The 25036-nt window shown below is 40.7% G+C and overlaps 1 protein-coding gene across 3 annotated transcripts in view; it reads right to left on the minus strand.

Annotated features, from left to right (window-relative positions):
- Positions 1-24593, minus strand: part of znf469 (zinc finger protein 469) — a 345185-nt gene extending 320592 nt beyond the window's left edge. For all 3 annotated transcript variants that reach the window (XM_072596117.1, XM_072596116.1, XM_072596113.1), the window contains exon 1: positions 24300-24593. The gene's annotated coding sequence lies outside the window, so the exon portion shown is untranslated. The remainder of the gene's footprint in view (positions 1-24299) is intronic.
- Between the last annotated feature and the right edge of the window lie 443 nt (positions 24594-25036).

Genomic DNA, 25036 nt, shown 5'->3' on the forward strand with positions numbered 1-25036 from the left:
TGGAGATTTATGTGCATTGTAAGAAACTATTATTTGACAAAATGCCACATAAAGACCTCTTAACAATATCATGGTTCTTGAACCAGGAGGATCACTGTCAGTTGAATAGAAAAAAAGTGGCTGAAGGACAGAAATAGCAAGTTATGGTAGACGTTTATTTTTCAAATTGAAGGATGGTAGACAGTGGTGTTTCCCAAGATGCAGCGCCAGGTCCACTGTATTTTTGATAATGAATTTCGAGCACACAGTAACATTTCAAAATTTCAGTGACAGCAAACTTGGATGGGAGTAGGAATTAAGTGACCTTGAGGTGAAAATACACAGATCCTTGAAGGTGCGAAGACTTATTAATGGAGAGAAGTTAGTAAAGTTTACGAGACCTGGGGTTTCATTAATAGAAGTATTTAGTATGAAAGCAGATAAATTATGCCAAATCTTTGTAAAGTTCTGATTAGGTCAGAGCTGGGGAACTGCAGGTAGTTTTGCTCAATAATAGTGAGAGTCCTTGAGACAGTCAGAGAAGATTTACCAGAATGGTTGTAAGGATGAAGGATTGGTGGTGAGGTCCTGTACTTAACACGTACTCACTACAGCTGCTATCGTACAAGTAATATCTGCTGTAGGCATGGTGGCAACTGGCCCATATTTTGGCCAACTGAGACTCTAAGTTACCAACTAACAGCCAGGGATAGAGACAGAAAGCATAGCTTTGTTGCTATACATGGCCTGGCTTCCCAACTCTCTGCTCAACCCCTGACCTGAACACAGACATCCCCACCATTCCTCCAACCTGAGCACCGTGGCCCAGTCCCTGCTCCAAGTAGTCAACCTTCCCCTGATCTGAGAACAACTGCCCTACCCCTGACTGGAGCAGAGGAAACTGCAGTTACTGGGCCTCGAAATACACCTGGCCTCAGGCCCTGATAATGGCCACTTAACCGTCTGTTCCGGCTGCTGGTGTTTTACCACATGATGGAAGTGTGTGTGTGTGTGTGCTTGCGAAAAAGAGAGAGAAAGAGAGAGAGAGAAATGTGTCTGAGAGACATGTGTGAGAGATGTGTCTGAAAGAGAGTGTGAAAAAGAGTGTGAGTGTTTGTTTTTATAGACTCATTGATAGATTCCTCCTGTTGTAGCACTTTGTACTAACGTAGGGCTCCTCAGGTTGTCAGTACCACCTCACTTCATCAACCCCACTCCTCCACTGCCAAGTAACATCTCTACCCCCTCCCAACAGCCCTTCCTAACCTGCCCCTCAAATGTCTCCCACTTTGTTTCCGTGGACAAGCTTGGCTGACTCTTGTAAGCCTGCCCCATTCACATTAACTCTGGACCTCCAGTAACACTCCTGAACCTGGGCAGACTGCAGGCCTAGGAGATTCCATTAATATGGTGGCACTGCTGAAACTAAATTTACCTCTGATTGACCAGCCATTTTCTGCGGGTAATGTGGGAGAGAAGGTGGAAGTTTGGGGATGAGAAAAAAGTAATAATAACAGGCAATAATTTACCAGACGACTATAAAAAACTGGTTATAGATTTCAAAGCTGGCAAAGGAGAGCTTGCCCCAGCTTTTCAGAGCAAGTGCCTCAGCATTAAATCACATATCTTAATGTTACAACATTTAATCAGAAATAAAGTTGAATATCATTTTTCTGCAATTAAAAGAAAAAACTGATGCTGTATTCTCCTCCTAGCCTACTTACATTGAGACCACGTTCCCCCCGAATTTGCTGCTGAGTAGTTCAGATTCTTGCAAAATGCCCTAAAACTGAAAGATCCCAAGTTTCCTGTGGACCTTCCTCCAATACATTGCTTTCAACATTACATTGGCTCTTTCTTGCTGGACACAAACATTATTTCAAGAGTTGCAAATGAAGCTGAACACTGCAATTTTCAGCAAACTTCCCAATTCTGACCTTATGGTGGAAATTAATTAATTAATTAATAAGCTGAAGGTGGTTCACACCTATGACACTACCCTGAGGAACTCCTATAATGATGTCCCAAGGCTGAAATTATTGGCCTAAAACAAATATTTCTTTGTGCTAGATATGACTCCAATCACCGGGAATTTACTCTCTGATTCCCATTGCCTCTAGTCTGGCTTTGGCTCCATGATGCTATACTCGGTCAAATGCTTGATATCAAGGGATTTATAAACAGACAATCCTTCCAGACAAGTACAACTTTATAATTCCCCAGTTCCATAGCTACTTAATTCTAGCAGATAGGGAATTTAAAACAGATCAGACAGCTGTGTAATATCCCCAAGCTGTGTAAGATCTCCATGCTCTAGCACTGCAGAAATTTAACATGAACAGACAAAATGAAAATGGAACCCCACTAGAGTTTCAGGACAGCAGAGAATCACACTGAATAGATCATACAGCAATATCAAATACTTTTTTTATGTTTCGACACATTCAATGTGTAAACCAGACTAGACAGCAGTTCAATATAATGCCCAACTAGTCACACGTCCAGCAAACACCCCTAGTCATTTTAGGATAGTTGGTACATAAAAACAAATCAAACTACAAACTATTGTTCCTACTGCAAAACAGTGCAGAGGCTCAGGAATAAACATTTTAGATATTACCTTTCATGTTACCGAAATAAGTAATTTTGAAATGAATAGATCATATTCAGATACATACACTAAGTATTCATACTGTTTTACACTTATTTATTGAACTTGATTCGTGACAAAAAATATTAAAGATGAATATGTATAAGCTATGTTTTTACCTGTCAATACACAGCATGGTAAATTTCAATACTGTGCTGATGTTCCTGTTCAAGTACTAATGGTGAACTGTCTCAAGCAATGGGCAATTTCTTTCCTTTGTCTGCAAAACAATTAGTATGTCTGTGGTCGAGACTACAGTATTATTAATAAGAAACCAAACATCTGGTTTTACTTCTTTTAAAATCAGGACTTAATGGTTGAATAAATGTGTGATTTATGCTTTTCTATGGAATTGCATGTGGCAAACAGATGGGGGCATTACACACCAAACTATCCCAAATATGAACTGTACTGCTTTTTATTACTGAACTGTGTGCATTTTCAAAGGTTTTTCAGTCACTATTACTTGGAGTAATTGAAAAATAATACTGTTTTAGTCAGATTCTAAATTCAATTTAAAGGCATTTTTAAAAATTACATCATGGAATCAATAATGAAAGCCTGGTGCCTGTAGCACTACCTGAAATCAGTGTCTTCACATAATCCCAATGTGAAATGTTGTATCAGTGTACGCAAAGCACATGGAAATCAGAGAAACTCTTATAATTCAATATTCCACATGCTGTTATGATAAGTCTCCAAATGTCTTGAATCCGTACTAGGACCTTTCTCTACATGTACCCAGATACATTACGGAGTCTCTCCACAATGGCCTTCTTTGATACCCAGTCAGAAAGTGGTTTTTTTTGTTGAGACTATTTTCATCATAAACAAATGCAGGCACTGCTTCAAGGGCAGGCCTACTGTCCTATTCAGTGACCCATTCCCAGCTGCTGTCACAGCTCATCAACATCAGATGTTTGAAGTATTGTCTATCCTCTTCAGCTACATAGGGAATAATATTGTGCATCATCGAGAAGCAGCAAATTCACTCAACACATATTCATGGAACTATGGATAAATATTGTAAACTAACAGCCTGTAACCTCCAAGTTTCTGCAGCTGACAATCCATGCATTAAGTGTGGTTCTGGATTTTTTAAAGATTAAGCAGATTTGTTCAAAACAATATTGTTTTCTGAAGGCAATCTCCACCAGTTTGAGTCCCACCTGCAATTTGGACTTACAATTTGAAAGGCACTTCAAACTTTACATCACAATCATAGAAAGAGGTATGCCAGATATGTTTTTCAACAGCCCTCGTTCATTGTGATGTAACCTACATCTCCACTTGGTGTCTTGTTAGATAGATAACACAGAGACTCATTGTACTAGATTATATAAGCAACTGCTATTCTACCAAGATGCAGCATATTAATACATTGTACAGTATATGCTGGAAAGGAAATATTGTGCAAGACAATCTGGATAATATGCAATATATGATGCAAGGAGGCAATAAAATCAGTGGACATAATGGAGAGGATATACATGTACAGGAGCTATTGAAAACACTACACAGCATATCTTGAAACATACATTTGCTCTAATACTGGCCATGGGATACTGCACAGGATATGTTAATAGTACTATTCACTGAAAAGGAAAGTATCTCGACGTGTTGAGAGTATTTTTCTCAGATGCTGATTGTGTAATATTGATAAATACACAGCCTAATCTTTTTTTGCTGGCTAAGTGAGAGTTGCATTAAGGTTTTAGGAGGGATTCTGTGAGGTCCAATTGGATTTCTCACTGTATCAACAAGCTTCATGAACAACCACCTACACCCCCCAACTATGATGCCCTCACATCTGTTTCTAGCTCCATTTAACTACACTCCATTCCTGGAACAACCTTCAACTCAGTGGGTATTAGTTGAAAGATCTGTATCCCTTGTATCTGTGCCATTTTTAAAACCTACTTTACACCCAGACAAGCACCGCCAGTCCAGAGCTGCCCTGCACAGTTCCTGATACTTTCCCCAGAGTTGGCAGGAAGGGGCATTAACACCACTCATTGTGGGCAGGAATGGAATGGTGCATAAGCAAGAACCTCTCTTCGCCAGGACCAGCAAACCGTGTTAGCCTGGTCTGAGATTGCCACTCACTCAGTGCAGACTGGGCCATCTGAAGGAATGCTCAACACTGCATATCAATGACCTTCTCCACTTTGCCAATGTAAATGCCACCATCTTCTTTCCAATACCTCACATTCTCTGCTACTGTACCAATCTCCCACCCAGATTCATGCTCTACCATCTTGTGACTACCTGCAATATTGCCTTCCCTTATTCGCTGTCATTCACTCCAAACCCTAACATCATTAACTCCGCATGCCTTCTGTGCTGCCTACTCACTCACTGGAGATACCTTCCCACTTGCACCAAAAGTAACAGCTGTGTCACCTACTTTTATTTCCCTTAGTACCTGCTTCTCTCTCCCTCTGAGGAAAGAAGCCTATAATGAGGCAGAAAGAATCAAGACCTGTGGTGGGCTCCCACATTTGGCTCCTCACTGCACAGGATCTTGTCTCTCACCACCTTAAGTAATGAGCTGACTGGGTCCAAGCCCCTGGACTGATAACAGAGGCTGCCCTTGCTATACTGCAAGAATACTCTGACTGAAGGCCATTACCCTTAACATGACTGAGGTCTTTTGACAATCATGACAAGCATCCTGGTTTTGTACCTGCTCTAAATGGAGGGGAAAGTTGGGAATATTGACCCATGACAAAGTGGGAAAAATGCACAAAGTCAAGGTAATGCAATGCAAGGGATGTCTCTGATTGTGTTTTTGGGATCCTTAAGGGGGAGGAGGAGCAGTCCCAAGGTGCAGTCCACATAGGCACCAACATAGGAAGAGAGATGGGGATTTAAGGCAGAAATTCAGGGAGCTAGGAGGGAAACTTAGAGCTAGGACGAACAGAGTTGTTGTCTCTAGTTTGTTGCCCGTGCCACGTGCTAGTGAGGCAAGGAATAGGGAGAGAGAGGAGTTGAACACGTGGCTACAGGGATGGTGCAGGAGGGAGGGTCTTGGATTCTTGTATAATTGGGGCTCTTTCTGGGGTAGGTGGGACCTCTACAAGCAGGATGGTCTTCATCTGAACCAGAGGGGTTCCAATATCCTGGGGGGGGGGGGGGGGGTGAAATTCACTAAGGCTGTTGGGGTGGGTTTAAACTAATCCAGCAGGGGGATGGGAACCAAAATTGTAGTTCAAGTATAGAAAAGGTTGAGAGTAGGAAGGTCCAAAATCAAGTTTTAGGGATGCAAGATGGCACCGGCAAGCAAGAAGTTGGTTTGAATTGTGTCTACTTCAACGCCAGGAGCATCTGGAATAAGGTGGAGGAACTTGCAGCATGGGTTGGTACCTGGGACTTCGATGTTGTGGCCATTTCAGAACATTGTTAGAGCAGGGACAGGAATGGTTGTTGCAGGTTCAAGGATTTAGGTGTTTCAGTAAGAACAGAGAAGATGGTAAAAGAGAGGGAGGTATGGCATTGTTGGTCAAGGATAGTATTAGAGTTGCAGAAAGGATGTTTGGGGACTCGTCAACTGAGGTAGTATGGGATGAAGTTAGAAACAGGAAAGGAGAGGTCACCCTGTTAGGAGTTTTCTATAGGCCTTTGAATAGCTCCAGTGATGTAGAGGAAAGGTTAGCAAAGATGATTCTCGATAGGAGTGAGAGAGACAGGGTAGTTGTCATGGGGGACTTCAACTTTCCAAATATTGACTGGGAACACTATAGTATGAGTACTATAGATGGGTCAGTTTTTGTCCGGTGTGTGCAGGAGGGCTTCCTGACACAGTATGTAGACAGGCCAACAAGGGGCAAAGCCACATTAGATTTGATACTGGGTAATGAGCCCGGCCAGGTGTTAGACTTGGAAGTAGGTGAGCACTTTGGTGATAACAATCACAATTCTGTTAAGCTTACTTTAGTGATAGAAAGGGATAGGTGTATACCACTGGGCAAGAGTTACAGCTGGGAGAAAAGCAATTATGATGCGATTAGGCAAGATTTAGGAAGCATAGGATGGAGAAGGAGACTGCAGGGGATAGGCACATTAGAAATGTGGAGCTTATTCAAGGAAAAGCTACTCTGTGTCCTAGATAAATATGTACCTGTCAGGCAGGGAGGAAGCTGTCAAGCGCGGGAGCCGTGGTTTACGAAGGAAGTGGAATCCCTGGTCAACAGGAAGAAGAAGGCTGATGTTAGGATGAGATGTGAAGGCTCAGTTAGGGCGCTTGAGGATTACAAGGTAGCCAGGAAAGACCGAAAGAGACAGCTCAGAAGAGCCAGGAGGAGGCATGGGAAGTTGTTGACAGATAGGATCAGGGTAAACCCTAAGGCTTTCTATAGGTATTTAAGGAATAAAAGAATGACGAGAGTAAGATTAGGGCCAATCAAGGATAGTAGTGGGAAGTTGTGTGTGGAGTCAGAGGAGATAGGGGAAGCAGTAAATGAATACTTTTCAACAGTATTCACTCTAGAAAATGACAATGTTGTCGAGGAGATTACTGAGATACAGGCTACTAGACTAGGTGTGATTGAGGTTCACAAGGAGGAGGTAATAGAAATCCTGCAGAGTGTGAAAATAGAGAAGTCCCCTGGGCCGGATGGGATTTATCCGAGGATCCTCTGAGAAGCCAAGGAGGAGATTGCAGAGCCTTTGGCATTGATCTTTAAATCGTCATTGTCTACAGGAATAGTGCCAGAAGACTGGAGGATAGAAAACGTGGTTCCCCTGTTAAAGAAGGTGAGTAGAGACAATCTTGGTAATTATAGACCAGTGAGCCTCACTTCAGTTGTTGGTAAAGTGCTGGAAAAGAATATAAGAGGTAGGATTTATAATCATCTAGAAAAGAATAATTTGATAGTCAGCACAATTTTGTGAAGGGTAGGTCATGCCTCACAAACCTTATTGAGTTCTTTGAGAAGATGACCAAACAGGTAGATGAGAGTAAACTGGTTGATGTGGTGTATATGGATTTCAGCAAGGCATTCGATAAGGTTCCCCAAGGTAGGCTATTGTACAAAATGCGGAGGAATGGGATTGTGGGAGATATAGCAGTTTGGATCAGTAATTGGCTTGCTGAAAGAAGACAGAGGGTAGTAGTTGATGGGAAATGTTCATCCTGGAGTCCAGTTACCAGTGGTGTACCGCAAGGGTCGGTGTTGGGTCCACTGCTGTTTGTTCATTTTTATAAATGACCTGGATGAGGGCGGATGAGGGCGTAGTAGGGTGGGTTAGTAAATTTGCAGATGGCACTAAGGTCGGTGAAGTTGTGGATAGTGACAAAGGATGTTGTAGGTTACAGAGAGACGTAGATCAGCTGCAGAGCTGGGCTGAGAGGTGGAAAATGGAGTTTAATGTGGACAAGTGTGAGGTGATTCACTTTGGTCGGAGTAACCGGAATGCAAATTACTGGGCTAATGGTAAGATTCTTGGTAGTGTAGATGAGCAGAGAGATCTCGGTGTCCAGGTACACAGATCCTTGAAAGTTGCCACCCGGTTGACAGGGTTGTTAAGAAGGCATACAGTGTTTTATTAATAGAGGGATTGAGTTACGGAACCATGAGGTTATGCTACAGCTGTACAAAACTCTAGTGTGGCCACACTTGGAGTATTGTGTACAGTTCCGGTCACCACATTATAAAAAGGATGTGGAAGCTTTGGAAAGGGTGCAGAGGAGATTTACTAGGATGTTGCCTGGTATGGAGATCTTACGAGGAAAGGCTGAGGGACTTGAGGCTGTTTTCATTGGAGAGAAGAAGGGTGAGAGGTGACTTAATAGAGACATATAAGATAATCAGACAGTTACATAGGGTGGACAGGGAGAGCCTTTTTCCAAGAATGGTGACGGCGAGCACGAGGGGGCATAGCTTTAAATTGAGGGGTGATAGATATAGGACAGATGTCAGAGGTAGTCTCTTTACTCAGAGAGTAATAAGGGTATGGAATGCTTTGCCTGCCACAGTAGTAGATTCACCAACTTTAAGTACATTTAAGCCGTCATTGGACAAGCATATGGACGTACATGGAATAGTGTAGGTTAGATGGGCTTCAGATTCGTATGACAGGTCAGCGCAACATTGAGGGCCGAAAGGCCTGTACTGCGCTGTAATGTTCTATGTTCTATGTTCTATGCTGTGAGCATCCAAGTACATTCAGTGTGAGTCAGCTGTATGACAGCAAAAGAAGAATGAGGAGATGCAGCTGGATCCAGTCCTCACAGCATTATTACAATGACAGTTGGCGATGCAACCAGAGATGCAGATTTGAAAGTATATACCATTAGGGATTAGAAATGTGTCATGTCAGTTCTTCAAACCTGATACATGCTGGATGCCAATATCTATGGACATAGCACACATGTTGCTGGTGACCATGCAGCATGTCCTGAGATGATGTTGCTAAGGAGGTCCTTCAGAGCAAATAGAGTCAGAATTATACAGCACGGAAACAGATCCGTGCTGTCCATTCCAACCAGTTTTCCCAAACTAAACTAGTCCCACTTGCCTGCATTTTGCCCACATCCTTCTAAACATTCATGCACCTGTCCAAATGTCTTTTAAATGTTGTAACTATACCTACATCTACCATTTCCTCTTGTAGATCATTCCACAGAAACACACCACCCTCTGTGTGGAAAAAGTTGTCTCTCAACTCCATGTTAAATCTTTCCCCTCTCACTTTAAGCATATGCCCTCTGATTTTAAACTTCCCTACCCTGGGAAAAGACTTTTGTTATTCACTTTATCTTTGCTCCTCGTGATTTTATAAACCTGTGTAAGTTCACCCTCAACCTCTAATGCTCCAGGGGAACAAAATCCCAAGCTATCCTGACTCTCCTTATAACTCAAACCCTCCAGTACTGGTAGCATCCTTGTAAATCTTTTCTGCATCCCCTTTTCAATTTGGTAACATCCTCCCTGGAGTAGACTGATCAGAACTATATGCAGTACTCCAGAAGTGGTCTTGCTAACATCCAGTACAGCTGCAACATGACATCTCAACTCCTGAACTCCATGTTCTGACCTATGACATTGAAAAGTGTGGTACTGGATAAGCACATTTGGTCAGGCAGCATCTGAGGAGCAGGAAAGTCAACATTTCGGACATAAGCCCTTCATCAGTAATGTGGTGGGAGGAAGGTAGCTGGGAAGGCAATAGGTAGATGCAGATGGGTTGGGGGGTGATAGTGATAGGTTAGAGGGCAGGATGGGAAGGAAGATGGACACGAAGGACAGTTCGAGAGCACAGTACCGAGTTGGAGGGTTGGATCTGGGATGAGGTGGAGAGGGCAGATAAGAAAACTAGTGAAGTCAACTTTGCCATGTGAAGGTTAGCGTGGTGCTGGAAAAGCATAGCAGGTCAGGCAGCATCCGAGGAGCAGGAAAATTGACGTTTTGGGTAAAAGCCCTTCATCAGGTTTGATGCTGTGTGGTTGAAGGGTCCCATGGTGGAAGATGAGGCATTCTTCCACCAGTCGTTGGGTGGCTTGGATTTGGCAATGGACAAGGCCCAGGACTTGCATGTCCTTGGCAGAGTGGAAGGGGGAGTTGAAGTGGTCGGACAAAGGGCAGTGGGGTTGCATGGTGCATGTGTGCCACAGAGGTTCCCTGAAGTGTTCTGCAAGTTAATGTCCTTTCTCCCCAATGTAGAGGAGACCACATCGAGAGCAACGGACACAGTAGATGAGGTGTCTGGATGTGCAGGAAAATCTCTACCAGATGTGAAAAGACAGGATGCCAACTCACAGAACGTTTCAGGGAACACCTCTGGGACACATGCAACAACATGACATCAATGTTGACTTCACTAGTTTTCAAATCTCCCCTCCTCTCTATCTCATCCCAGATCCAACCCTCCAACACGGCACCACCCTCTTCAACCGTCCTACCTGTTCATCTTCTGTCCCACATATCTGCTTCACCCGACCACTATGACGCCCCACCTGCATCTACCTATTGCCTTCCCAGCTAATCTCCCCCCACCCTCCTATTTATCTCTCAGCCCCCTTCCTTCACCCCCCATCCCCCCAACATTCCTGATGAATGGCTTATGCGGAAACGCTGACTCTTCTGCTGCCTGACCTGTTGTGCTTTTCTAGTGCCTGATCTCCAGTATCTGCAGTCCACACTTTCTCATAGTTTTGACCTATGGAGGCAATGCCAAATGTCATTTTCTACACCTTCTACCTGTACTGCCACTTGCAACAATATATCACCAGCGTTATTGGGAAACAATTCAATTATCTTTGTGCAAGTCAGTACCACTGATGATATAAGCTCTTAGAGGACAAGATAGATGCTTCCTTTTCATCTCTTGCCCACTTCTTCTCCTGCCACCTTCCTTCCTAAAAGCCCCCAAATCACTCCTTCCTGAAATCTTAAGGAGATGCCAGTGATAAGCCAATGCTTCTGAACATGGAACAACACTGAAACCAGCTTTAGGATCATGCTATACACTAACAAACGTATCATAGCACAGAAAAATCCAACCAGCAAAGAAGGTTACCTCAGATTACAATGGATTTATCAGATGGACCAGTGGGCTTAGAAGTAGCAGATGGAGTTTAATTTAGCTAAATGTGAGATGCAGCATTTTGGGAAAGCAAATCTTAGCAGGACTTGTACACTTAATGGTAAGGTCCTAGGGAGTGTTGCTGAACAAAGAGACCTTGGAGTGCAGGTTCATAGCTCCCTGAAAGTGGAGTCGCAGTTAGATAGGATAGTGAAGAAGGCATTTGATATGCTTTCCTTTATTGGTCAGAGTATTGAGTACAGGAGTTGGGAGGTCATGTTGCGGCTGTACAGGACATTGGTTAGGCCACTGTTGGAATGTTGCGTGCAATTCTGGTATCCTTCCTATTGGAAGGATGTTGTGAAATTTGAAGGGGTTCAGAGGAGATTTACAAGGATATTGGCAGGGTTGGAGAATTTGAGCTACTGAGAGAGGTGGAATAGGCTGAGGGGTGGCACAGTGGTTAGCATTGCTGCCTCACAGCACTAGGGACCCAGGTTCAATGCCAGCCTCAGGTGACTGTCTGTGTGGAGTTTGCACATTCTCCCTGTGTCTGCGTGGGTTTCCTCCAGGTGCTCTGGTTTCCTCCCACAATCCAAATATGTGCAGGTTAGGTGAATTGGCCATGCTAAATTGCCAATTTGGAAAGATCTATTTTCAGTTTCCTTAACTCATTGGTGTTTTAATCTAAAATCAGAACTAAGAACTGTTGGCATTGACAGTAAATTAATGAAAGACTGAATTTAAATTTTGTAACCCTTATTCTCTTGAGCCAACCAAGACAAAGTCTTGGACATCTATCACTGCAGATACTTCATCCTACCTGTTGGTGCAGGAGGAATAGCTTGCAAGTAGAGGCAGATTCAACTGGCAATTAACAGAGCCAGCAGTGAAACGGCAGCCTTCTGTATTGAATCACTTTGATAAATCACATTGGTTAAGAATAGTTTGGTGAACTGAAGTTGGTAAGTGCCATTCTAATTTCCATGTTGAGAATTCTCAAACTCTAGTTGTTTAGTGCATTTGCTGAGATGGGAAACTAAGTAATTTTGAGTCAAGTTGGGCTATTAACAAGGTATATAACTATTGATACTTCCTTTCAATTGGCAATTTGCCACTGCCTAGTGAAGAACTTGCCATGCTCCTTGACAAAAGCATTAAAGATGCTTCCAGGTGCTCCTGAGGTTGAGAATGAACTTGCCAGAATTTCCATCTAACTCTGCCACAAATCTTACCATAGCCCATGTTGCTCAGAGCCCAATAAGATTCTGCCCAGTATTTTTCTGACAAGTAGAAGGAATGTTATAACTGTCAAGTATGTTTCTCCCTCTTGGTTGGTTCTTTCACCACCTGCCACTGACCTAGTCTAGCAGGTATATCCTTAAGAGCCAATCTGCTTGATCATTAGTGCTGCTGCTGAGCCACACGTGTTGGTAGACATTGACATTCCCTACCCAGAGTACATTTTGAGGCCTTGCTACCCTCAGGGCTTCTTCCACATTTTGTTCAATATGGAGAAGCACTGATTCATCAGCCAAGGAAGGATGGTACATGGTATTCAGCAGGATTGCCCATATTTAACCTGAAGCCATGAGATTCATGGGTCCAGAGTCAATGTTGAGGACTCCCAGGGCAACTCCCTCCCAACTGCACATTCCAATGCCGCCACCTCTGCTGAGTCTGTCCTTCTAGTGGGACAGGACATATCCAGGGATAATGATGGTTGTGTTTGGGTTATTGGCTGTCAGGAATGATTTTGAGAGTATGACTATACCAGGCTGTTGCTTGAATAGACTGTGAGACAGTTCTCCCAATTTTGGCACTAACGCCCAGATGTTACTCAGGCCAACAGGGCTGTTTCAACTACTGTCTTTTCTCGGTTGATATCACATGGTTTGTGCAATTTGAATTTTTTGTTGAGACTTTGAAATAATCAATACAACTGTCAGAGGACAGGACAAAAGTGAGCACTGCAGATGATGGAGATTGGAGTCGAGAATGTAGTGCTGGAAAAGCACAGCAAGGCAGGCAGCATCCGAGGAGCAGGAAAATCAACGTTTAGGTCAAAAGCCCTTCATCAGGAATTAGGCAATGAGCTGAGGGGGTGGTGAGATAAATGGGAGGGGCTGGGGGCAGGTAATTGAGAGTGCAATAGGTAGATGGAGGTGGGGCTAATGGTGATAGGTCGAAAAAGAGGGTGGAGCGGATAGGTGGGAAGGAAGATGGACGGGTAGGACAGATCATGAGGGCAATGCCAAGTTGGAAGGTTGGATCTGGGATAAGGTGGGGGGAGGGGAAATGAGGAAACTGGTGAAATCCACGCTGGTGCCAAGGAGTTGGTGGGTCGCAAGGTGGAAGATGAGGCATTCTTCCTCCAGGCACTGGGTGGTTAGAGAGTGATGATGGAAGAGGCCCAGGACCTGCATGCCCTTGCAAGAGTGGGAGGGGGAGTTGAAGTGTTCGGCCACGGACAGTGGGGTTGGTTGGTGCGGGTGTCCCGGAGATGTTCTCTGAAGCGCTCTGCGAGCAAGCATCCTGTCATTTCAGAGGACAATTGAGAGTAAACTACATTGTTGTGCACCTGGAGTCATATGTAAGACAAACCAGATGTGAATGTCAGAGTTCTTTCCCTGAAGGACAGCAGTGAACCATTCGTAAGTGCTGTGAGAAAGTGACTTCATTCTAGCCTTGAGGTTGGACTCTTGGTGCAGAAAATTTATTGTTTTTTGCATAAGTTTTTCATGATATTTCTGCAGCTCTATTTTATCTCTTCTATTAGTGAAAGCATGTGCATATGTGGTAGGAATTAACAGGAATATAGGTTATGTTTGCATATTAGTAATTAATAATCCACCTTACTACTTGTTAAAATGTAATTTTGTTTATAATATATAGGTTTTTATTTTTTGTTTATTGATGAAACCTGATGTAAGCTTCTTTCATATAAGATAGTGGTCAAAGTCAGATCAATCAACCATCTTAGTTATAAAAATGGTCGTTTACGCATTCATGACAGAACACGGAATAGTGGAACTTGAGTTCTAATGTGCTCAGCTTATGGGGGTTTTGACAACTGTATCACACTATCAAGTCATATTTTTAATACTGGTACATTTTCTGTTGAAACTTTGCAAATTTAATTTAATTTCATCGCTGTAATGCTTTTTTTAAATGAAGTAACAGAAGTGCAATGAGGTTAATGCAATTGTTGTGGGTTACATGGGTTTCAAAACGCGTTTGATGAAATGGCATACAATCAGCTCATCAGCAAGATTAAAGGCAATAGGATAAAGAAGGTCAGCTCAGATATGAAGTGGACTGAGTTACAGGGAATAGGCAGCAATTGTGAATGGCTGTTTTTCAACTGGAGAAAGCTTTATAATTGTTTTATAATGGGATTTTTTAATAAATTGGTATTATGACCACTGCCTTTGTTATCCTTATTAATGATATGGACTTTTCAAAATTTGTAGATGATGTAAAACTTAGAGGTATTATAAACTTCAAAGAGAATAGAGAAAAGGCTTTACAGGATGTAGACAAGATGGATCAGCAGCAGTTAAAAATTTATGCAGAGGAGTGTGATGTGACACAGTTGGTCCAAAGAGGAAAGGCAATGCAAAATAAAGAATGTAATTCTAAAAGGGTGCAGAAACAGAGGCACCTGTGAATACATGTACAGAAATTGCTGAATGTGAAGGGCTAGTGAAAAATTGGTTCATAAAACACACAGCATCCTGAGCTTTAAAAATAAAAGAGTGGAATACAAAAGTAGACAAATTATTAAGAAGCTTAATAAAGTACTGGTTGGCCTCTACTGAACTAATAAGTCCAGTCTGGACACCCCATGTTAGGAAAGATGTGAAGACTTTTGAAAAGATGCAGAAAGAGTTACAAGAACGGCTCCATGGATGAGGGACTTCAGTTACATGGATCAATTGTAGAAGCTGTGCCCCTATATTATCTTGAGAAGTAAAGGTTGAGAGGAGATTTGACAGATGTGTTCAAAATCATGAATGGTCTAGACAGAATAAAGAGATACTGTTCCTATTAGCAGAAAGGTCAAGAACAAAAAGGACACTAAATTATGGTGAGTAATAAAGGAATCAAAGGCAACAGGAGGAGAACGCTCCTTATACAGTCCAGAATATAACACCTGAAGGAATGGCGCTGATAGATTCACTCATGCCATTCACAACAGAATTGGATAATATTCTAAAAATAATAAATTTCCAGGGCTGAAAAGAAAAGATGAATCAGTGGGACTAGCAGAATGTTCTTCTGGAAAGTTGGTAGAAATATGATGTACTGAATGACTTCCACCTATCCATCTTTATACCCAGTATGTCCTAAAGCAAATGCAGTGACTGTAATCGAATCACGCATATTGGGCACAAGGGGAGGTGGGTTACTTCCTCTTTCCAGTATGTCCCAACAATTAATATACTTCATTGTTCCAATTATGAGATTTTAAAGATTGGTATGAATTTGTACTGTCTTTAATGAAAAATTAAATGAATTATGTGATCGGTTCTGAACTCTGTCTGGCAGCAAGTTTGGGTAATTTGGATATTAAAGACTAAAGAAGGTTTAGATTGTTTCACTAGCTAACAAAGGTGCAAGAAATTCATATTTATAGACAATGGCAAAAAAAAAGCCAGGATGTTGCTGGACAGATTGTCGGTCTTCAAGATCCATGGAAAATGTTAAAAATATCAAGCTCTAAAAGGTTATATTTTGAACTGTACATTTGATCCCAGGAAAGAATAAAATTCTGGTCCAAAGGATAGTTAATTATCAGCCCTACCCAAATATAAGGTGCATGTAATTCATGTTGCTGTATTAACAGGCTTATAGATGGGAAGGAAACAATAGAAGCCATTACGATATTGGGTTATAAGCTAACCCAATCACAGCCAGATTGGTCTACTAAGATCTAGGAGAAAGAGGGAACGGCAGCTAGAGACCAAAAGTCTTCAGGTTCACTGCACTAGAATGACGATGGGAGCTCATGCTCAGTTCATAAAGTCTAAACATAGGAGTACACAGTTAATAGTGCTTTTAGTAGGCTAATTACACTAAACATCTTAAAACATTAAGTCTTGTCGGGTCATCTGTTCAACTATTAACTAGAAATTTGATTTTTCTCAAATTATTAGTTTTTACAGAAATTACAACACCATAGATATGCTATTCATTGTAACAATGTTCTGCTCTTTCTTGTATAGTGCTCAGCTACATCAACTTTCCTGCACCAAGGACATTATCAACATCAGTAGCACAACTATTGCCAACCACAAGCTGTTAACTGAAAGTTAGCAGCTTTAAAATACATTGTGGATGTAGCTTAAATTGCAGTAATGGTCTGATTAAAAAGGATGACAATATTGGAGGTGTTAATATCAGCCCTCTACTCATACATGAAATATTAACTCTTGTACATACCTTGCAATCGTCCAATTGCATTAGAATTGTTCAACTCAAAACAATTTTGGCTTGATCCATAGCTTTCATGAAACATAATTTCTTGCCTACTTGGTTCATAAAGTGGAAACAAAATATTTTGGTGAACAGAAAATTGGTCTGAAGCACAAAAGTATTTGGTTTTATTCACCCATGAAATATGGGCATTGCTGGCTGGCCAGCATCTATTGCCTGTTCCTAGTTACCCTTGATGAGACTTCATAGCAATCGATACAACTGAGTAGCCTGAGCCTCATTCCTGATGAAGGGCTTATGCCCGAAACATCAATTCTCCTGCTCATCAGATGCTGCCTGACCACACTCTCGACCCATATTTCAGAGTCAATCTCATTGCTGTAGGCCTAGAGTTACATGTAGCTAGACCAGGTGAGAATGACAGATTTTCTTTTCCGAAGGGGAGTGAACAGATTGGGTTTTTGCAACAATCAACAGTGTCATTATTGGATTCTTAATTCCAGTTATTCATTGTATTTCAAATTCCACCATCTGCTGTGGTGGGATTCAAACTCATGTTCCCAGTATATCAGCTGGTTTCTGGATTAATAGTTTAGCAAAAATACTACTAGGCCATTGATTTTGAAACATTACAGTGGGGAAACAATGTGTTCTTAAAACGAGCATTGCAAAGTCACAATGCAGCTTTTATTTTGTTGTCATAATGCTAAATTAAAGCAATAATGCTTAAACTTACTCCCATCCAAAGGAATGTACTGACTTCACATCAAGAAATGAAGGAACACATTTTCTATCATTATGCTGCTTAACTGCTGCAACTTTCAATAAGACCATTATTTTCAACAAGATTGTAATACCAGTCATTTATATCTCATGAGGTAGTACACACTGTTTGTGTTAATTCTGTGACAATCATAGTTACTAAAGCAGGCACAATCCAAAGAATTGCAGAAAAACACATTAGCAAATTGTGAAAGCCAATGGAAAAATGTCATTTTTAAAAATGTATTATGAAAACCCATTGAATTCTTGGGTAATGACAATTCATAAGGGACATTTTCCCAATATCAAAGATATTTTTAAAAATGTATCATAATCCATATTATGCATCTATGCTGCTTGCAACTCTTTTGCTCTTGAACTACAACAAACTAGTAACATTAGGATAATTTGCAAGTGAGTTGAAAGTCACCAAGGGCTTAGAGATTAAATCAAATTAAACACAATTTTATATTCTTCACCAAAATTAATGATGATAATATTCAGTCTTACAATATTTATCAAAAGTGCAATGCATTTTACAAAATAACAAATTCACGAAGAATTGTAGTGGAAGGCTTTCACCTTTACCAAAAAGCATGTATGGTGTTACAGTGAGGGATCTTCTATGACAAAGACAAATTAACTAGACCAGAGACAGTTAATTCTATAATAATGAATTTTCTTGTCAGAATTTTATCAGGTTACAGGTCCAGTTGCAACAGTAAAACAAACTTGAATCAACTGGACAGTTATAATTTTAGCACTCTTTAAAATTACCACTGATTTCCAAACATTCTGACATTCAAGTGAGGGCTTGGCCATTGGAATTTCACTTGCTACCTAATTGTATGGGTGTTCAAATGTCAAGCTTGAATATGTTGTCATTTTAATACAAGTTTATGGAGAGCACCACAAAATGAGGAGCATTACTTTTCACTTAGAGCACATGGTCCTGATCAGTCTATTGTTGATAAGCACCAAGCAGGAGAGGGTGTTTCCTCAGCATGGACAATTGCATCTGATTGCATTCACTTAATACTCAATAGCTAAATTAGTGACCATTGCTAAAGATAATGATGAGATGGGAAGGAATAGGTTGGTTATCTGCCCCTTAAATTGTGCTGTTTGATCCAACAAAATGCAGAGAGATGAGATTAGATTAGATTAGATGGGGGGGGGGGGGGGGGGGAAGAGGGATTAAAAAAACCTTCTTCGAAGAAGGATTTTTGCAATCAAAACTATATATATCAGTCTGACTCCACACTATAATGTAATGCTAAGAAAAACACAGTATATTGGCTATAGGTTAATTCTGGAATTTGTTACATAACTGTACAGATGTGGGTGGAACTGGAAATCTTTTACATCATCAATCGCTCATTATACACTATCTATGTGTTGGTGTAGACAGTGAATACTGTGTTTTGTTCTTGAACAATCTATGAAACCCATTGTTTATCTTCAGTTGTGTCACAGAATACTTTTAATAATATCTACTAAATGAATAAATTATCTGTTGTATTTTAACAATTTTCCCTACTTCTGTAAACCACAATTCACTGTTAATTCAGTAGACTACTCAGACCTCCACTATGTTATGCAAATGGACATTCCTCCAGTGTGAACATAATTAGTAAACGTTAGCATTTGGCTTAGGGAGGCATCAGTGCATGCCTGATCCTGTTCACAGACATGACAAGCATGCACTGCCCAGCAGGAGCCACTGGATAGTAAGTGAGTTTGAAAGCCATTCCCTGCTTTGCTGGATCAAAAAGGACAAGCTGTAGGAAATTGTAGCAGCTCCACATCTTGCTACCTGAAACCAACAAAACTTAGACAGGCAGCGCACTGAATGTGGAACTTCTTTGGTTTCATATAATTTTGTATATTTAGCAACAAATCCATTCTCTTACTGAATGGTTTGAAACTCACTATTTAAATCTGGGAAAGCAATCATTTTCCTTTCTGGATAAACCAACCCTACCAATGTGGATAAGAGACATTTCTAATTACATCCTGTGTTCCATTCTGAAGTATTAATTTGCAATAACTCCAGATAGGTCACTTTATACGACTGTACTGAACTGTTATGTTAACTTACCACACCTCTTAAATTGGCTAAAATATAACTACTACTGCCTTTAGGCACCAAAGCAATCTTTTCACCATCAGCAGAAAGAACCATTTGCACACAATACAAATCAACCATCTTCCACACCCGAATCCCGTTCTCCTAAGATTACATTATCAAAGATGTGGAGGGGGGGGATATTGGACTGGGATGGACAAAATCAAAAATCACATGATATCAGGTTATAATCAAGCAGGTTTATGTGAAACCGCAAGATTCTGGAGCCGTCGCTCCTTCCTCAGGAAACGAGTCTTATCTGGGCGGGGCAGAAAGGGAATAATGTTGGAAATAGATTTTGCCAGTGAAATCCTAATGGAAAACCATTGGCTTTAGCTAGTTTACCATGCACCTGCAGCACTGTATTGGGGCACAGCAATTTTAACTGTCAGACTTCATTGACATATGCTAATCATAGTGGACAGAAAGTGGCTGCCAATCTCTAAAGGATCAAGCAGTCATCAGCAGACTACCTGGAAAGTGTGGATGAAGGGCTTCTCTGAGGGTTTCATGAGAAAGAAGCAGGAGGCCTAATCTGCCACGAAGCCACTCAGTTCAAAGTTAATATTTGATGGCATCAAACTCAAAACAACACTTCTGAATTAGCAACCCCTCAGTTTTGTGCAACTGGCTTAGCTGCCTGTTCAAAGTCATATACTAAAGTTGCAAATTGTATTGTCTAAGTAGCTCTTTGGTGCAAAAAGTATCTCAAAGTAATTTAACTGCCCAACCAATTAAAATCTCCAACACAATCTTATTTTTATAATCAAATACTTCTGTGACAAATCAACTACATTCTTCCACACCTGAGCGAGTACAATATTATTTGTACAATGGTACAGAGATATTTTACCTATAACCTGAAGAGCACCTTAGGCAAGTTAATCTCGAAAACATGTATTTTTCCATGTGGCGCCGTTTCTTTGGAAGTGTTTGTAATGGGATAACTATCTGGCTGGAATTAATTTCAGTAAAAGTGGCTGAATAGGTTTCTATACAGAGATGTAACATTGAAGCTATATTCTGCAAAGCTGAACATTCATGACAACTGGAGCTTTGGATCCACAGATCAGAACATAGTTGCCATTCATTTACTCTCAACAACTAAGTATGTAATTTATGTTCCAAAACAGTGAAGGAGGTTTATGCAAGTCAGAATGAACTTATCAGATTCAATTTTGTAATTTACACTTGTTGATTCACTGGCCAAAAGGCATGAATAGAGTTATGTTCCTTTAAATCTGATAATAGAACATAGTGTTTCATGGTTCATCAATTTATTGGAGGTTGCAATACAGCCTTAGGTCTCGAATATGAGTTCATAGAACATAGAACATTACAAAGCAGTGCAGGCCCTTCAGCCCTCAATGTTGTGCAGATCTGTGAAATAAATCTAAAGCCCATCTAACCTACACTATTCCATTATCATCCATATGTTTAAGCAAAACATGTTTATCCAATGACCATTTAAATGCCCATAAAGTTGGTGAATCTACTACTGTTGCAGGAAGGGTGTTCCATGCCCTTACTACTCTTTGAGTAAAGAGCCTACCCCTGACCTGTCCTATATCTATCACCCCTCAGTTTAAAGCAATGTCCCCTCATGCTAGCCTTCACCATCTGAGGAAAAAGGCTCACTGTCCACCCTATCTAATCCTCTGATCACTTTGTATGTCTCTATTAAGTAACTCTTAGCCTTCTTCTATCTAACAAAAACAGCCTCAAGTCCCTCAGCCTTTCCTCATAAGACCTTCCCTCCATACCAGGCAACATCCTGATAAATCTCCTTTCCAATGCTTCCACATCCTTCCTATAATGTGGCGACTAGAATAGTAAACAATACTCCAAGTGTGGCCGCACCAGAGTTTTGTACAGCTGCAACATGACCTCATGGCTCCAAAACTCAACCCCTCTGCCAATGAAAGCTAACACACTGTATCAACCTGGGTGGCAACTTTCAGGGATCTATGTACATGGACACCAAGATCTCTCTTCTCATCCACACTAATAAGAATCTTACCATTAGCCCAGTACTCTGTACTCCTGTTACTCCTTCCAAATTGAATCACCTCACACTTTTCTGCACTAAACTTCATTTGCCACTTCTCAGCCCAGCACTGCAGCTTATCTATATCCCTCTGTAACCTGCAACATCCTTCCACACTGTCCACAACTCTATGCCCTAATCCAGGTCATTTATAAAAATTGCAAACAGCAATGGCTCCAAAACAGATCCTTGCAGTACACCACTAGTAACTGAATTCCAGGATAAATATTTCTTATCAACCACCACCCTCTGTCTTCTTATAACTAGCCAATTTCTGATCACCCTCAATCCCATGCTCCCGTATTTTGTGCAATAGCCTACGATGGAGAACCTTATCAAATGCTTTACTAATATCCATATACACCACATCAACCGCCTTATGCTCATCGACCTATTTGGTCACTTTCTCAAAGAATGTAGTAAGGTTTGTGAGGCACGACCTACCCTTCACAAAACCGTGTTGACTATTCCTAATCAAATTATTCCTTTCTAGATGATTATTAACCCTCTCTCTTATAATCCTTTCCAACAATTCACCCACAACGGAAGTAAGGCTCATTGGTCTCTAATTATTAGGATAATCTCTACACCCCTTCTTGAACAAGGGGACAACATTTGCTATCCTTCAGTCTTCCTGCACTATTCCCGTAGACAATGACAACATAAAGATCAAAGCCAAAGGCTCTGCAATCTCCTCCCTAGCTTCCTAGAGAATCCTAGGATAAATCCCATCCAGCCCAGGGGACTTATCTTTTTTCACACTTTCCAGAATTGCTAACACTTCCACCTTATGAACCTCAATCCCATCTAGTCTAATAGCTTGTATCTCAGTATTCTCCTCAACAACAACGTATTTTTCTTGTGAGAATACTGACGATAAGTATTCATTTAGCACCTCTCCTATCTCCTCGGTCTCCACGCACAACTTCCCACTACTGTCCTTGACTGCCCTGATCTTACTCTAGTCACTTGTTTATACCTATAGAAAGCTTTAGCGTTTTCCTTGACCCTACCTGCCAAAGACTTCTCATATCCCCTCCTGGCTCTTCTTAGCTCTCTCTTTAGGTCCTTACTGGCTAATTGTAACTCTCAAGTGCCCTAACTGAGCCTTCACGTCTTTACATAAGCCTCCTTTTTCCTCTTGACAAGAGATTCAACTTCTATTGTAAACCACGGTTCCCTCACTTGACCATTTCCTCCCTGCCTGGCAGGTACATACTTATCAAGGACACACAGTAGCCGTTCCTTGAACAAGGTCCACATTTCAATTGTGTTCATTCCCTGCAGTTTCCTTTCCCATCCTATACATCCAAAATTTTGCCTAATCACATTGTAATTGCCTTTCCCTCAGCTATAACTCTTATCATACGGTATATACCTATCTCTTTCCATCGCTAAAGTTCTGCAATGATTAAAATTTTCAACCATAACAGTCTTTTTTTTTCCATTTTCCCAGAATATGCCCAAAATATAGCTGTAACAATATTTTGTCCTTATTTACTGTATGGACATTTCAGGTAGGTGAGCATTCACAGTAGTCTCATAATAATGTCAAAATGAACCAACTTGCAAGGTGCATCACAGTCCCACTAATAATACGTCAGAATATGAAGCAACACAAATATAACTTTATACACAGAAAAAGGATACAAACCATGTTTGGTTTCATTTTGAAGACATTGTGAGCAATATGAACATTTTTAATATAATAATATTAAATAAGATTGATCAATTATACAGGATAGATAAAAGGAATCCTTCTGCTAAGTACATCATCCTAAAACAACTGTGATTATTCAAGTTAATTGTTAATTTCAACTTATTTGTATGCCATTTCAAGATAAGTATCCACCTCAAATAAGACTTCCATAAGAAATGTTTTCCACAGATAAATCTTTCTTACTGAGCAGAATATAGCTGACCCTATTGCCACCACACACCATCCCCACCAGATCAAGTTCACTAGATCGCAATCCCTATGATTGTTTCTTCAAAGCTTATTTCATATGCTTATACATGCCGCACATCCCTCTACTTTGGAGGCAAGTATTGGAAAATTGCAAAAGGCATGAGGAATTGAACACAGGACACAACCTTCACACTATCATCTATCATAGTAGAACTGCATGCACTGTAAGCATCCAACCATACAAACTTAGGACATGAATCCCTTGAGTTTATGAACTCAAGTGCATCCTCCTGAAATAGTTTGCAGTAGACAGCTTTTACTTTGTAATTGGATAATGATATTTTGGATCCTAAGTTGTATTTTTTATTTATACAGGTATATTTATGAACTACACAACATAGGCTCATAAATATAGGTACAATCAATAGGTCTGTAGGATGTAAATGTGACAATAGAGCATTTACTCACAGATGTCAAGTTGCAAGAATTTTCTTGTTCTGTCTACAACCCTGTGCATTTCTGCTAAACCCATGCAGCTAACCAATCTGTATCTAATATTTTAAGTTAGGCTACTGTTCACTTTAAATAATAACTGATTCCTTAAATATCATCTTCGTTTTTTGATTGTGTTGTTTTATTCCACGGCTCTGTTATTATCTCAGACAAAATTATGGTTCTGACACATTTCCTACAGATTTAAAAAACTCACAACAAGTCAACGTAGAAACGAAAACAACTTTACATTTCTGAGGTTTGGAAAAACAACTTAAATTATATTAAAATGTCAAATGTTCCATAGCAAATCTGAGACTTTCCAACATTCCACAGCAAACAAAAATAATTATGAAAGAATCCTCACCTGGTGTTTTCTGTCACTTCAAGCATAATACTGTCCTACGAGCCTGAGCTTATTTGTAAAGCTTTACGCAGATCCCCGATCCTTTAAGACTCATTAGAATGCAGTCACGCACCAGAAAGAAACAGTGCCGTGGAACAACAGCTTACACATTCCTGTAAGGGCTCTTGTCTTTCAATACTAAGACTGGAAAGCTGATCGATTCCAGTCGAGTTTCCAACTGACTCGAACCTGGCTGGATCGTAGACACACCTGCGAAGACGTTACCGAGGTCGGATAATATATTGTGTCAAAGAAGCATTAAGACCATGGATCGCATCTGCTGATGACATCATCTTATTACCATCTTACTGACAACACTCACTGCCTTTCAGTGATACTGTGGATTTGTGCAGAGAAACACTGGAGTTTAAAGAAAGAAATTTCGGATCATTGCAAGTAGTTTTTAATCTTTAAACTAGAAAAGTAAAACAAAATCAAAAAATTATCAATAATTAAAAAAAAGTTATATAAATCAAGTCTTTCAGTCTGTACACAGGAAAAGTCCTGACTGATGAATCATCAGCTGCTGAAGCCAACAGTACAATTACTGACTAACTGCTGACATGGCCCAGCAGAAAAAAAAATGATTTACAATTGTTTATTCTTTACAGATTTACACAATTTGTCCCAAAACTTACAAGGATCCTTTGAAATTCTGTACAATCCTTGAATAGGCTGTAGCACAGATATGTTGGAAA

The sequence above is a fragment of the Chiloscyllium punctatum genome, chromosome 26, assembly GCF_047496795.1.
Source record: "Chiloscyllium punctatum isolate Juve2018m chromosome 26, sChiPun1.3, whole genome shotgun sequence".
NCBI lineage: Eukaryota > Metazoa > Chordata > Chondrichthyes > Orectolobiformes > Hemiscylliidae > Chiloscyllium > Chiloscyllium punctatum.